Source organism: Leuciscus leuciscus (genome assembly GCF_965113295.1).
Source record: "Leuciscus leuciscus genome assembly, chromosome: 13".
NCBI lineage: Eukaryota > Metazoa > Chordata > Actinopteri > Cypriniformes > Leuciscidae > Leuciscus > Leuciscus leuciscus.
In genome coordinates, this window is record NC_138737.1 from 15,720,808 (window position 1) to 15,738,136 (window position 17,329).

The window sequence follows — 17,329 nt, forward strand, 5'->3', positions numbered from 1 at the left end:
TCAAAAAAACGCGTCTCTGTAGGCAGCCTAGGCTCTGAGATCTGCACACAAAAACAATTGGTTTCACCAACCACTCAAAACCAAAACAAATAGTGTTCCAAACAATCACCGACAGGGGGAGGGTGTTGTGAGGTTTTGAGCCAACTTCTTCTTCAGCTCCGACTTCGCGTGCATCTTTTTTTTGGGGCCTGAAATCACTGATACAACCTTTAAGTATGCACATTTTCTTTACTGAGATAACGTATCTGTATAAATGTGGGAGAATAATGTATCCCACGATGCAATGTGCTCTATTTTACCTTTTATATTGAGTGTGATGGATGAATATGAGATGTTGCAATGTCTGTGGCTCAATGTATGACTCATGATTTGACTGCCCAGAATTGAGACAACGCAAAAGCGCATTTATTTTTAAGATGTAAAAACTGAAAGAGTTGTTGGAAGCTTAATGATGGTGATGTTGAATTTGTGGGACTGTGGTGTAGTTTGTTTATTTAGTTGTATTTTCCTAATTACTTAAGTTCTAACACACACACACACACACACACACACACACACACACACACACACACACACACACACACACACACACACACACACACACACACACACACACACACACACACACACACACACACACACACACACACACACACACACACACACACACACACACACACACACACACACACACACACACACACAGTAGTCTGGTAAGTAACCAAAAATGTTTTACTAGCCAATGGTTACTTGAAGAGAATTATCTTATTTCACCAAAGACAAACGCATGACATCTGGCTGCATCTAAAAAGAAGGAAGTGATCGTTTCCTGAAACTTCTTGGTCTGAAAAATGTATAAGTGTTAATGTTTAATCATTAATGGTTAAAAAAAAATCAGGGGGGAAAGTGTGATAAAATGAATATGTAGCCTATGCCTTGGAGTACAATCTTTTAGGTTAAAGACTTTACGTCAAAAGTTCTTTGCAAATAGAGAAGGACATACTCCATTGTTTTGAACTTAACCAGTGTGACTAAACTATGTTCACTCTCATGTCATTTCAAACCTGTATGACTTGGAACACCACAAAATAAATTACAAAGGAGTGTAGGGTTCAATTTAAAAAAAGAAATAAAAAAACATTATGAAAGTATCGCTATATTCTAAGTCTTCTGAACAGACTGATATTGTCTATATTCAATGAAAATCTTCTCTCCTTGGTGGGCTCATGAGAGAAAGGATTCATGAACGGATCATTTATTGTATGGCTTCAGAAGAATTATGATGTATGGTCCATACTTTTATGGTACTTTGAATTCTGAAAGCTTAACTCCACATTCATCCACATTAGAAAAGGAAGCCATATGGAATGATATGCAATGACACGACAACATGAGAAAATATTTTTATATTTTTGCAACAACCCTGAAGAACTCCTCAAACCATTTCCTCTTCTTATGAAATTTGATAGAGAACGCCCAACACCTATGTGTCATAAGTGAACCACTCATGAAATCTGCATCATAATGTGTGGCCTCTAGTCAGAAACCAGACTGTTCATTTAGCAAAGTTTTGCTTACATGCATTTTACATTTTGTGAACTTTTACAGTTCATTGAAACCAAAGGCCTTGTAAAGTCTATCAGACTGATGTTATTTTTCACAATCCCTTTTCTCTCACTCTCAGTAGAGCAAAAAGGATGGTACTGAGTGACATTCTTTATTCATCCATTCACTCTGCCAAAGTACACACACACACACACACACACACACACACACACACACACACACACACACACACACACACACACACACACACACACACACACACACACACACACACACACACACACACACACACACACACACACACACACACACACACACACAGCAGGTTATTTGCTTCTGAAAACAGACTGCTCAGTATAATGCCTGATGGAAATCTAAAAGTGGGCCCACAATCATTAATTCATAGAAAGAGCCATTCATATGACTCTGATTAATTATTAATGGGTGAAACAAGTAGCATACACACGGTATAAGGAATAGCCATTAAAACAATTTCACAGGCACTTACACAAAGACATTAAAATCACTTGCCCCTTCAAAGTCTTGAGTCCTGAGAGGTGGGTTTAAACACTCCCCCAACATTCATTGGTCTCTGACTGATAGGCTATACACAGTTTGTCTCCACAGGGCTCTGACGAGGAAACATTTGACTAAAGTACAAACCTTTACATGTGAAGAGAGATAGAGTTCTCTTCCACTCAGAGTTAAAGCAATAATTCATCCCAAATATGAAAATTACATTGACAATTAAGGACAATAAATGGGGACTGAAACTTTCAAGCTTAAAGGCAAAAAAGCTAAAAAAAGTACCATAATAGTAGTCCATTCGACACATGCTATATTTGCTACATAGCCTAAGTTCTTGAGCCATTCAATAACTTTGTGTGAGGAATAGAACAAAATTCATTCTACACTGATAAATGCTGTTGAAAGCTGCAAACGGATTAAATGAGTCAGTCCAATTTATAAAAGAATCATTCATTCATAGGTTTAAGTCATTTTTGAAGTTCCTCTTCACTGTTCACACAAAAACAAGTCTCACCATTAAAATAATGTTCTCTTCTCATTATAATGTTATGTAGCCTATATAACAGACTTGCGCTGCACGTCGCACTTAACTGTATTTTCCTTTTTTTTAAGTGAATCCAATCAATCAATTCAAAAACCATCAAGGCGAACAGTGTGCATCTGAAGTCTCTCAGCAGAAGGAAATCATTTATTGGCTTTAATATATCAGCCAAATTTTCTTATTGGGTCGATAACATCAAAAAGAGCATATATCGGTTAATACCGATATATCGTGCATCCCTACAAGATATTTATTTTTATTCACCCCCGTAAAAATAAATAAATAAAAAATCTTTGAAAACCAGGATTTATGAGGCGGCCTCAGTTTAAAAGTGTGATTTCTAGACCTGTACAATTCATGTACATTAATAAAATCTTGGGCATTTTTATAATGAACACATTTTACAAGATATGCCAAGCTCTAAAATGTTTAATGAGTAGAAATTGTGAATACATATATTCTAAAAGTTATGGCGCCTTTGAATATTGTTGTGGACAAAGCAGGCCTTGGAGTAAAAAAAAGTTCAGAACCACTGCTTGAAGGGTTTTGAAGTGTTTAAGAGTGCGCATCTCAATAGAATTAACATTTACCACCAAGAGAACAGTGGAACAGCCAGATGGACCAGCCCCAAGCCATACACACCTCCCCCTTTTGCTCCATTCTCATTCAAATTCCCTTTTGATTCTCAAACTTGACACACTCAATAGATACTCATCTTTTCCCCCCTTCATTTCATCAAACCACAGCCTTTAAGTTACCCAATACGTTCCCGCTGCTAAGACTGATGGCGCTTTTCCACTGCATGGTACGGCTCACTTTTTTTGGGGGGGGGTGGGGTTCCACTGTGTACAGTACCTAGTTTTTTAGTACCTACCTCAGTTGAGGTTCCAAGCGAGCCGTCGTCGTACCAATACTAAAGTGTGACGTGTAAACCCTGCAGATCACTGATTGGTCAGAGAGAATCGTCACTACCAGCATAATTGAATTTGTGACACGAGACACCAAACCCGCTAGATTTAAAAAGTCAGCAACATTTCAAATCATTTGTTTGCACATCTTTTTTAAACGACATGCTTTAAACGACTGGTTCACGCAACTTGAAAAAAAGAAATGGCTCGTGTATCGTGGTCAGTAGACGAGGTGGCGGCGCAACTATAACGATCAGTCTATAATCCCACCCACTTTGAAGCGGTACTAAACTGCAGTGGAAAAGCAAACCGAGCCAAAGTAAAGTGAGCCGAGTCGTGCCGAGCCATGAATGTCACAACCATTGATTTAGAGTGGACGCAGTCAAAATTTCTGACATGATGCAACAGTGAGTTTGTGGCATTCATAACTAGCCAACAATAGAACGTCCTTTCTGTCATATTCAATTGCCACCTAATACAGGGCACATAACCACTGTGAGCCTATACGCGTAGCTGCCAAACGACCACAGACTGACACTATAAGTTTGTGGCTTGTCTTAGCAACAAACTATACATGAAAAGAAATATAATAAACTTAGCACTAAACAATACCTGTAACGAAATATAATATCCATCACGGTGTGCTTGATGATGACAGTTTGGCATCTTACACAAATCAATTCAATTGTGTCTTGTGACTCTTTTGAATTGCTAAACCCGTTTTTCTCCCACAACCTCAACATTTGCCCTTGTGTGAACCTTTGATCAATTACAAATCTGACGTGACCGCTGAACTTTACGTCAGCCAACTAGATCTCAAACACCACATAACAGCCCAGTCAAATGGACTTAAAACAAACATTACATACGCAGTTTTATTTATGGGAGATTATCTTTACACTCTCAACGTGGGTCAAAGTTGGAAATGAAATTGCATCAGAAGCCTTCTGGAATTCATTACTGAAATAGTTTCCGGTCGCTCTTTTGTCAAGTAATGATTGTGTGTGCATCTTATGCCTGATTTCCATTTCCAGAGACAAAGTCATATCAGTTTTCTGATAGTACCACACACAGAGTGGCACCATTTGTGCCCTTATAACAGTGTGACCTCACTGACATCTCTACCAACCATTGTGTTCTCCATGCTAGTTCTTCTCCTAAATTGAGTAGAGATCTGTTTGATTCAATCTGAGGTGACTTGGCGACCTACATTTAACCTCATGAGATTAGCTTGCAACATTGATGATACCAATAAGCTCATGATGAAATATCAGAGATGTTGAAACTTTCCCCTGCAATAAAAAGCTGATAAACTAAATCAGATTCTCCTCATGAGAATCCACTATGAAAATGGACTATATAAATAGAGCTAGAATTTTGACCCAAATATATGAGTGGAGCAGAGTGAAGCTTTCTGAGAACTTCTTATTTGTTTATTCAGAGTGTCGGTTTCCTCTCACGAATGGAAGCGGAGCTCTAATTTAGCTTAAAGGGTTAGTTCACCCAAAAATGAAAATTCTGTCAGTAATTACTCATCCTCATGTTCTTCCAACCCCGTAAGACTTTCATTCATCTTCAGAACACAAATTAAGATAGCCTATTTTTGATTAAATCTGAGAACTGTCTCACTCCTCCATAGGCTTCTAGGTAATTGAAACTTGCCGGCACAGAAAGTTAGTAAAGACAATGTTTAAAATAGTCCAAGTGAATACAGTGGCTCAACCATAAGTTTATCGAGCGACGAGAATACTTTTTGTGCACAAAAAAACAAAACATTTTTCATTATTCCTTATTATACAAAGTCATTATTTTCGTTTTCTTTGCGCACAAAAAGTATTCTCGTCGCTTGATAAACTTACGGTTGAGCCACTGTAGTCACTTTTTTTAAATAGTCGACTATTTTAACGATGTCTTTACTAACTTTCTGGGCCGACAAGTTTCAATTACCAAGAAGCCTATGGAGGAGTAAGACAGCTCTCAGATTTAATCAAATATATCTTAATTTGTGTTCCGAAGATTAACGAAAGTCTTACGGGGTTTGAAGAACATGAGAGTGAGTAATTACTGACAGAATTTTCATTTTTGGGTGAACTAACCCTTTAAAACAAGCAGTGTGTTTCTAAAAGTCAGACCATCAGTGTTTATCTTACCCACTTTTGGTCGGTGCTTGGTGCTGTTGCTTGGTGACATTAGTTGAGAAGAAATATACAAACTGGCCAAATTACTCTGCAAAACAAGCTACTCAATGTCTCAAAACCTGGTGATATGCCTGCCTAGAAAGCATCATATAAAACACAGCACATGCCTCGGATGCTCAAAAACTTATCTAGGTAGGCATCTCATCAGGATTTGATCCAGCCTAAGACTGAGTGAAAGCTCAAAAGTAATCTTCAAATAACTATCAAAATGATAAAACAATGGATATATCCGCGACTGAACAGATGCTGTTTTAATTCATTATATTTTTTTCACCCCACATCCTTCTTGCGCACGTGAGCGCGTGACACGCGAGCGTGGCGATAAACTCAAACTGCGAGAAAAGCGATCAACGTGATAAATGAGACCCACTGGTCTGTGAGAGAAGGGTCTGTTTCGGTGTTGGAGGGTCACAAACCCCCTTTCACTCAACAGCCCGTCTTAAATGGCCACAACTGTCTCAATCTGCAGGTTTGCGCGCACTACAACATCGCGAATGAATCACAAAGAGAGTGTGCTCGCACCACCAGAGTTCATGTTAATTCACTGTGTTCTTCTAAAGCTCAAGATGAACTTTTAAATGGACCCCTCTCTCTCCAGCCGGACCGTGTGGTCCACAGCCTGTAATACACACAGGAAACACATACCTGCGCGTTTCATTCACCAGCTCCGGTTGCAAGTGTGCGATATCCTTCTGTGATGTGAGCTCCCGGTTCACCGAGCAGCATGGAGAGCTCGGAATGGCTCCGTGGATTCGTGGATATGTGTGGTGTGACTTTTCCCATCCGCTCGACTATGATAGAAACCCTGCTGCTGCGCATGCGTACAACTACTGTACGGCCCCACGAGCGCTGGTGCAATATAGTCTCCAGTTACAAGGACACGAGGAGTTATGATGACTTTGAACGTGATGTTAAAACTTCACAGGGAGCCTTTGACGTTAATGCAATGTTATTTGCAACCCCATTGCCTTTTTAAAGATAACGAAAAATGCGTGATTTTAAAAATCAGGAAGTAAAGTCCAACTGAAGTTGAGTCCAGCACTGAAACGTGTTGAAAAGTATTTTGGCCGTATTATGTGAATTACGAATTATTATGAATTCTATTTAATGTGGATAGGCTACTTTTTACTTCCAGTATTTTTCTTTCTTTAAGTAGGCCTACATTTTCTCAGTAGGCTACTTTTGCTGTAGCCTACCCTTGATAAGACATGATATCTTATGCAAGATTACTTCTCAAGCAAAATTATTGTTTAAAAGTAGGCCTATGCTTAGACATAGGATGCACGATATATCGGCCGATAAATCTATCGATTTATATGTTCATTTTTAATATCGTTATCAGCCCGATAAGAACATTTGGCCGACATATCTAAGCTGAAAAATAATGGATTATTTCCTTCCGCTGAGACACTTCAGATGCGCACTGTTCACCATGCTGGTTTTGAATTGCTTGAAATATGATTGGAATCACTTAAAAAAAAAAAGAAAAAAAAAGAAAGACAAGTCTGTCATATGGGCTATATAAAATTATATTGAGAACATTATAATTGTGTGCTTGGGACATGGCTTTAAATGTTGAGACTTTGTTTTTGAAATCAGACTTTCAATTGAGTCTGGTTTAGATTTATCGGCCAATATATCTGTTATTGGCTTTCAAATATAAATAATAATTAGTTATTAGTATCGGCCAAAATCTTTATATCGGTGCATCCCTAATGTTTTTTAGACTAGTTAATGTCTGCAGCTTCTTTTGTATTCACCAATATTCTGCGGTCTCCCATTCTCTCATTTCCAGTTGACAGCATGTGAAATTGCTGTGCTGTACCAGCAGAGATTAATTAGTGCCTTTTGTTAATAAGCATGAGTTCCAGTCACAGCAGCAAAGAGAACAAAATCCTGCATACTGAATCGGAGATTGACATATAAAAGAATACTGAAATGAAATACATTTTTTGAAAATAAGTCTTGGTTAACAACTTGTTCTGTTTTAATGAATATTTGTGGTGTGCACAGGCATGCAAACACAGATAGTGGCCACAAAGTCCATAACCAAAGAAGCTCTTGGTAGAATTTACGGAATAGTCACATACATTAATCACACGGGACTCAAAGCGAAATTCAATTGCTTCAAATGACTTTGCACATCTAATTTGGAATAATTATAGTCCAATTTGGACATTCTCACCACAGAATTCCAACTGTGCATTTGTGAAATTACTGAAACATTTGTGTGAACATTCAACAGACATGCAGTTTACAAAGGTTCCTTTGTATAGTGGGTGTGTCTTTAGTTTATGATTGACAGCAATGATCAGGATTTGATATATTTTTTATGTATTGAAGCTGATATATTTTCATAGAAAATATGAAAATTCTCCCACGCAAGCATTCCAACTTTAAATAGGAGTGGACATCAATTCAAGTGGAATCTCTCAGATCTCTATAGTCATGCGCTACAGGTGCCATATGTCCAAAAACATTATTGCTAACATGATCCATGTGTCAAATCATGTGTTCTCTCTTTCTTGCACTTTCTTTTTAAACAGACACTGGCATTCTATGTAACTTGCTTTCATCATCTTTTAGGGTTTGAAAGCCATAAGGACGGCTTTATCAGGAGCAGACACACCCATCACCAGGGCTGGACTGGCCATCGGGCAAACCGGGCATTTGCCCGGTGGGCCGACGTGCTTTTTGGGCCGATACATCTCATACTCATACATAATTGTTATTATTTTTTAATTTTTTTTTAACGGCCCATAAAATTTGTACATTGGCGGCCCATTCGTTTTGTTTTATTTTGCTTAATTGGCGGCGCTGGGTTTGTGCCGGTGTAATGCAGTGGTCAAAAAAAGTCAGTGTTAGGTTTTTTTTTCTGACAGACCAGCCCATGAAACACGTAGATCAGCGACCATCACTGCCACCATTAAAATCTCAGACTTCACCTATACAGGAATAGTACATTGTATCATTGTACCTATTGACCTCTTTCAATTGACCTTTCTCAGTCTAAATCACCAATTCATTTATTTTCAAGTGTCAAAGTCAAGAATTGCACAGCAAAAACAGTGATAATGCAACCAGTCCTACTCAACCCAGTCTAAGCGGGATTCAAACCGGAGTATCTGGCGTAAAGATCTGGCATCTCTGGTAAAGACTGCAGACTCTAGCATCAGTCGCTAGCTCACCTCTCCTGACGCCAGGGGAGTGAGGTTTACAGATACAGCTCTTGCTGGCTTATACGTTACACTCAACTCCCTAAACCTCAATCCAATCCGTGTCACGACACTAAATGTAATGGGTCCTACTCACCGGCGTCTCCAGAGTGAGACTGCGGTTTTAAGCGTCCTTGTTAGCGCACCTGGCTCCCATGCTGGAAACACCAGTTCAAATCCTGCTCAGAGTGGGTTGAGCAGGACCGGTTACAATAACATAATTTGGTTAGATCTACGTATAGCAGGCTAAAAGCTAGATTAGATTTAGCTTTAGAGCAGTTTCCATAAACAATTATTAATAAAAGGGATGTTTTTGAAATTTTCTTTGAATTTTCACCCTTATGTTATTCCAAACCTGTATGACTATTTTTTTTTATTCTGCGGAACACAAAAGAAAATGTTTCCGTTTTTTTGTCCATGCAATTAAAGTGTAGTGTTGTTATGGACCACACTGACATTATGTTAAATGAACAAAAATCATTTCAAATATCAAGATATCTTCTTTTTTTGTTCTAGGGAGTGTACATCTTTCCCATATCACAGAGCCAAATCCTCTCCCTCTATCTGTTGTTTTTTCACTACTGCAGATGTAGAATGACCCATCTCTGTTTGAACAGATCACATGTGGGAACTTTAACCCACAACACAAGCAAACTAGTCCGCAGTCCTGTTTATCCACGCTGCACTTCTTCTCTTCTCAAGTCCCTTTCAAAACATCTCCCTGTGGTTCATGAGGAAAACCACCTGTATCTTCTCCGGTTTCTGTTCCATTTATGATAAACAGAAGTCTATTTTTCTGCACACAAACCAAATATTTACATCAGCAGCTGAGATGAGCAGTACTTTAACAGAATAATGTGATTAAACTGTGGATACGGTCGGTCACAACCTTTAACAGGGTGGATGGCTCTCTGATTTCAATTGGCATGGTTAATGTTGTATAACCGTGTTCTAATATCCCTTCTGCTTATCTCAAAGTCATTTCCAGAATTCGTAACCCGAAGAACAGCACAATTCAAAAATAATCTGTATCTATGGTTGTTTTAGTGATTCATTTTTATGTAAGAATCTTTTGTGTGATTCTGACAATACTGGATAAAGCCAGGTGGAAAGATTCCAGTTTAGAGGCCAGATTAGTTCAGGTCAAACGACCATTGAATACAGATTAAACTCACTACCCCAGCATCACAAGACCTTCAGTACAACAGAAATATAAAGTGCAAATACTGTTATACATTTAGATAGCCAATACAGGACCACAATTGTCACCATGACGCTTACCAGAGACACGCAGAGAAGTTGTGCTCTTTTTTCCGTTACTAAGGGGAGGCATGTGGAGGGAGAAGCATGTGACATGCTCTAGATAGTACAGAATGCAGTATAACACATCTGATTTAAATGCCTAATTCAGATGCACATATAGACCAAACTAAAGAATGTGTTGCCCACTGGGGATTTGATGTTCTCTGACTGATCAAAGACGTATTGACCACAGATTGAGAAACAGATTCTAGTCTACTCTACTCCCAAATATGTCAGCCAGACTGTCTTGTCCTCTGCTTTCTGTACAAAATAAAAATGGTGTAGTAGAGCAGTGGTTCTCAGCAGGGTCCCTCAAGATGATTTATAGTAGCCTAATATAGTTCACCTAAAAAGGAAAATTGTGTCATCATTTACTCACCCTCAAGTTGTTCCAAACCTGTATGAATTTCTCTCTTCTGCTGAACACGAAAGAAGATATTTTGAAGAATGTCAGTAACTAAACAGTTGACGGGGCCCATTGACCTCCATAGTACCATAGCACCAAATTAAGAAGCAAAACTTGCGATTGCTTTCAGACAGACTGTTTAAACAAACAGAGCAATGTTTTAATACCACTGCACGTGAACAGTATTTAATTTTTTTTTTGCAATGCAGACCAGCAAATGGCTTACTTGTCTCTGCAAATAGACATCACAAAATGATGCACTTCTACTTTTATCTATACATATACGTTTGTTTTTGACCTTACATGATGTATTGTACTAGCTGACTATGAGAGTTATTGCTCTAAACCACACAAGAGCAGCCGTATCCCACCGCACTGTCAATCCCTGTCATGTGTATATAGGTGTGCATGTTTGTTGTGATGGTCATGCGCGTCATATTTACTGCATATGGAGGGGGTGTTTCATCTCCACATGCACCCTGTCACCCTTCAGTACACCGGGAGGTGGAGCCTGCACCCGCCTCTGCTGTGATTGGTGGACAGGAGGTGGCTGTGTGGCCATCTGTATCTGATTTAAGGAAGGGATTTGAAAGTGTAGAGGGGTGGTTGCTTTTCAAAAAGCTTGTGAAGGAAATGAGAGATCTGCTGGCTGCTGGCTTTGACCTTTAACAATGTGCTCAAGAATATGTGTATGTAGTCAAACATGGGAAGAGAACAAGGGTCTTGAATTCCTTAGATGTGATGATTCCTGATGGGATTTGATCACAGCCTGAATGAGTATATGGATACTGACCTGTGTGACCTCTGTTAAGACTTCTTATAAATCACTTTGAACCCTTCACAGAAGTGTATTTATACAGATACATACATGTAATTAGTGTGTCTGTAATGCATTTGTGTGTGCTTGTGAATGAGTGTTTTTGCATGACATGTTCCTCTTGGTGTGGGGAAGTTTTAACCAGAACCAACAGGCTGGAGTCGGTTTCAGTGTGTGTGTGTGTGTGTGTGTGTGTGTGTGTGTGTGTGTGTGTGTGTGTGTGTGTGAGGTGTTCTCACTATAGTCCTTGTGGAACAGTGCATGACATAGTGAGTGAAATGCTAATATACTAATTATAGCAACAGTGCTGCAGATTTTCCAATGAGTTGAAAAGTACAATCAGCTTGAGCACATGAGAATCAGTTTGTCATTCAGTAATTCTATATTTCTCTCAATGTAACAAATCTACAGAATTAATGAAAGTTGCCCTTTATGAAGTTTATAATGACCTCATCTGTCAAGGACAAGAAAGTCATTAACCCTGTGAAACCTGACGTGTGAAATAATAGTCAGAGAAATTAATAATAAAATAGAACAGTTTATTGAACCTTTAGACAAAATATTTTAAATATATATTTTTATAAAAAATTGTGTTTTTGATTAGTAACATATTTGATAAATCAGGCTCATGGAGCTCATACTCTGGGAGGAAAAAACACCTGTTTTATTCAGAGGCTCAAACTGAGGAAAAATATGCAATCTGATGCAGCTGTTGATATTTATATGGCAAAAAGTAAGATAAAAATCGTGATAGCTTAGGGCTTTTTACACTTGAAATAGTTAACCCTAGGTCATTCTAAACCCCAGGTAAACGGAATCCTGGGATATTTGTATTCACGTGTCACACTGCTCATAGGCTATATAGCCTATACCCGGAGTAGCCTAAACATTTAATCCTTGGTATTCATAAACTGCCGTTTCACACTGCACATTCCTAAACCCTGGGTTAAAGTTATTTTTTGCATATTTGCTGTGTCAGTGTTACTGACTGGACAAACGCAGCACGTGACCTGTTTACATGTAGGGTCTTGCACGTCCTCATATTACACATTGCTTACTGTAATATCAAGTTTTTTTCTGAGTGAACTTTTCAAACTATAAATGTAAGTGTCTCTTATTCCCTTCAATTGTCCCGTTTTCCATCAGCGTTTGACATTTTTCCTATCAAACGCAGAAACGATATTTAGTCTATATTTTGGGCTGGATAAAAATGACAGGTGTGTGCCGGATCTGGGGTAGGCTTTATAGGGTTAAAGCACCATTAAAGTAGTCCATAAAATATAGCGCATATCTCAGATTTATGTGAGATGTTCTTCCCTTGATAATCTTCCTCTCTGCCGAAGCTCAATTCTTTATTGTGTCCACGTTCGAACACACAGAATAGAGAATGAGATTTACAATGTGCAGCGATGGGGAATATTTTCCAGGAATAATGACTTAAATTTTGGTCTGTTGCTCGTAGGCTACTATCATTGACTATCATGCACAAGCCACGTGAAACACTTTTATGGTCCATTTTTGTTCCAGTTAAAAAACAGAAGCAATACTATACCCGAAGTGCTTTGTTCAAGGTTATAATAGTGATAAAGCAGGACTCTAATCTCTCCATTTCACAATCCACCCAGTTTACTTCTCAACCATTAACAGTCTCCACTTACGCAAGTGAAAATCATTAAGAAACACCTGAACTCTTATTTAACCCTTACTTAAAATTATACTTAGTTAATAATTCAGTAAATTAAAGTTAATGTTTATAAAAAAAATATTTATTTTTATTAAAACCTTAAAAGAGATACAGCAGGATGCTAAGGAGAACTGTGACTCAAGAATAATCCGTTTCAATAAGGGCCTTTTATAAGCTACTTGCCTATAAAGTAGGCCTAGCCTATAAACAATCAATTAGATGACAAAAGGTATGACTGCTTTTAAACAAAGTTTTGATCATGGTGATAATTTAGAGGCCGTAGAAACTTGTCTATTAAATATAAATCTGTATATCATAGGCCTATAGCCTATATAAAATTTGAGGATCAAATCCGTACTAAGCAGAGACAGAGCGCCGGATGCGCATTATATTACCTTGGCGACATCTAGTGGAGATCAGGAGTTATTACAAAGTCGGTTGCAGGCGGTGCTGTGAGTGAACTTGATGTCCAAAAATATGACTGATAAATTATTATTATTTTTAATCTGTCACTGTTTACTTGCAGATGAATGAAAGTAAACAGATGTTCAGAATCACACGGTTTTTCTGTCGGCTCAGGATATTTCTCGAACTGTCTGTAGTTTCTCTCTTCCTGTCCGACTGGCAGCTTCAGGCTCATTCTCAGCATCAGATGTTCACAGCAGGTGGACCCAGAGAAATGATGATTCATATTTCATCACAAAACAAACATAATTGCGATTTTTTTTATCTCATCTCGCAACTCTGATTTTTTTCCTCAGAATTATGAGATTGCATAAACGCGCAATTGCGAGTTCATATTTGAAAAGAGGGGAAAAGTCAGCTCACATTAATTCTGACATTTTCTTATAATTGTGAGTTTATTTCTCACAATTTTGACCCATCACGCAATTATGATAAAAAAATAAATAAAGAATTGGGAGATGTAGGCTAGGCCTAAACCCGCAATTGCGAGAAATTATTCAGTGGCGGAAACAATCTTCCATAGACAAAAATAAATAAATAAATAAATAAACAAATAAATAATTGGTAACACTGACAGTCACCTCAATCTTCACATGATTCTTGCCTTGTTTGCAACCATCTCCCTCTAGTGGACAAGATGAGTTAAGTAGGTTGGTAGGACTTGAGTAAAAATGACAAATAAAAGGCAGGTTTATTTAATAAATTAAACCCTACCTTATCTTAGCTGCCCTTATTTTGGGCACGTGATGTGAGAATAGATATCATAAGATAAAAAAAATATCGATTAATTACCTTTGCACCTCTGTACTTGCTATCTTCTGTACATAACAGCCTTGATACATTTATTCATTTCATACAAATACTTCTATAAAATTCTTCATAAACACATTAAATAAAATAAAATAACAACTCACCCAAGACAATTCTTTAATATCCCTGAACTATGAATATACACAGGTTCCAAAATATTGGAACATGTTAAAGACATGCATGAATGCCATTATTTGCTACATAAGTTCATCACATGAATGAACATGTTCAACAAATATTTGACAACCAGAAAGTTTTCAAATATATTTTTGACTTAATTTTGAACAATATCTTAGGCTATTATTTGTGAACAATATTATCTTTATTTTGAATTTTTATTATATTAATTTATTTTGTTTAAAATAATTTAGTTAGAAAAGTTAAAGAAAAAAGAAAAGTCCCCCTGTGGTGAAAATCTTTTTAATGTAAAGCTTTTAAATGTTGTTTATATGTCTATGTGGTGTTTTTAATATGCTTTAAGACAAACCATGTGTAAATTCATAATTCGACACCATTGCTGAGTATTTGCTCCTGCCGTGAGCCAAAGACAGTCTCAAAAACGGTTTGATATCGCTGGTGTTTGTGTTTCTGACGTCATAAACTACCTTGTAACCAATTATGTTAACATGTGATCGTCAAAGAGTGGATCTCTGAGCTGGTGTGAGTGAGTGGGGTGAGAGCAATTTGGAAAGTATTGTGTTAAGTTATTTTTGTGCTTTTTGCTTGTTTTTTAATAACAACAAAAAGTTATATTTTTGGCAAATGTAAAGGACATTTTACACCAAAAGTGAAATGAATAAGCCTCAGGCTGAAGGAAATGCAAATTCACGTCTGTACAGTAGAGGGTGCAGCTCAAACAAACCTTTCAGATGGACTGCTATTCTGGATTGCAGAAAAAAAAGAACACAAAAGAGAATGTTTATCTAAAGTCATAGTAGGTTTGCATCAAAGACATTGATTAATAAAGTGAGATTAAACACATAAAGACCAGGTTTCACAGACAAGGTTTAGATTAAACCAGGACTTAGTTCAATTAGGGCATTTAAGTAGCTTTTATAAACGTGCCTTAGAAAAAAACATTGTGAGAATCTTGAGACAAAGCAGTTGCACTCTATGGCACAATAAATGGGAAAACAAAGTAACTTGCAATACTTATTTCAAAAAGGAAATTAGATATGTTGCTGTCAATTTTAAAGTAATGCTTTATTTTACTAGTGAAAAGGTAATCTGATTACAAATAATTTTAAGTTTTAGTATAATTGAGTTTTACTGACATCCAACATTCTGAGCTGACTTTGCACACTAAAATATTAGTTTTATTCACAAAAACGTGCTTTTATGCCAAAAGAATCTGCAGTATCCCACTAAATCTATTGTTTTCCATTCTGCTTAAAGAACACTTTGCATAAAGTGAAACTCCTTTGAGTGCTGATTTAGGCTTTCCCATAATACAACAACTATGACAGAGAAATCTACTTTCAGTGAGAGCTGGTAAAGGTCAGATGAGGTCAGCGTTTTGACTGTAGACCTGCAGGATTAGATTAGAATAGATTAGATTAGATGAGATTAGAGGGATACGATCAGAAAGTCTTGTCAGATGCATGTGTCCTGAAAAGCCAAAGAACAATAAGTCATCAGCATATTCAGCCTTTAAGATGATAGGGATTCAGCATTACAACACACTAACACTGACGGCCATTTTAACATGCTTTGAAATGTAAAAGATGTTTATTTACTTGGAACTTTGAAACATCCAGTTTTAGTTTAAACGATTTTCAAATAGAGTTTTAAAGCTGTCAGAGCCTGTAAGACTTCTTTTATAGGCAGATAGAGAAAGAAAGAGTGAGAGAGGGAATGGTCTTCTCTTCGACAGTGGTCCTGACAGACTCTGAGTCCATTCTGATGAGGAGATTAAAGGTCCCAAATTCAATAAATGCACCCAAGTGCGTGCGCACACACACACACACACACACACACACACACACACACACACACACACACACACACACACACACACACACACACACACACACACACACACACACACACACACACACACACACACACACACACACACACACACACACACACACACACCTCAGTGTCACACAGATACGCTCACTGACACATAATTAAGATAAGTGGACAGGGGCATTATTGCAGCCCCACAGAGACAGACAGGTGAGAGCAGCAAATTAACCCCTGTGTGTGAGACAGAAAGGCAGAGGGAGATCACTGGGCTAAAAAGAGACAGGTAAATTGACCTTTGAACGAGAGTAAGAGTGCGTGTAATTGAATAAAAAAAATAAAAGCATGCAAGAGGGTTTCTGTCTGACATTGATAAAATGGCTTCTCCTGACTCAAAAACATATTTCAGAGATAATGATGAATAATAATGGATGGCATTTTATTTAAGGGAAACTCTCAGCAGGAGTGTTCTGCTCAACTGCCTGGTATCTAAATTCATTTACATAATACACCACGGCTGCATATATATCACATCTGGGCAAAACTTACAACTTCATTGATGAAATAGCAAAATTGTGTCATAACTAATGTATAGCTTCTTTAAAATAATCAAATCAAATAAAGTCACAGATTATTAATGTGGTTTGTACTGTAACTGTATAGATAATTTGGTATGTCTAATGAAGATTTACTTGTTTTTTAAGTGTCTGTTTCACACAGAACATGATATCCAGTAAGAGCATATAGCCATGACAACTGAGGACATCTCTCTTTATCACTTTCATTCTCTAGTTTTGTCATTGTCCATCTTTGTCTTCGGTTATTCTCTGACAGTGTCCTGTGTCCTGTCTACACATCAGCGTGTGAGAGTGATGTGTGGGGAGGTCTCGGATGTCAGGCCGTTGTTTAAAGTGCTATCTG

The 17,329-nt window shown here is 37.7% G+C and overlaps 1 protein-coding gene across 1 annotated transcript in view; it reads right to left on the minus strand.

Annotated features, from left to right (window-relative positions):
• The window catches only part of slc16a1b (solute carrier family 16 member 1b), a 34,919-nt gene extending 28,369 nt beyond the window's left edge, over positions 1–6,550 (minus strand). The window contains exon 1 of the mRNA XM_082188629.1: positions 6,387–6,550. The gene's annotated coding sequence lies outside the window, so the exon portion shown is untranslated. The remainder of the gene's footprint in view (positions 1–6,386) is intronic.
• Between the last annotated feature and the right edge of the window lie 10,779 nt (positions 6,551–17,329).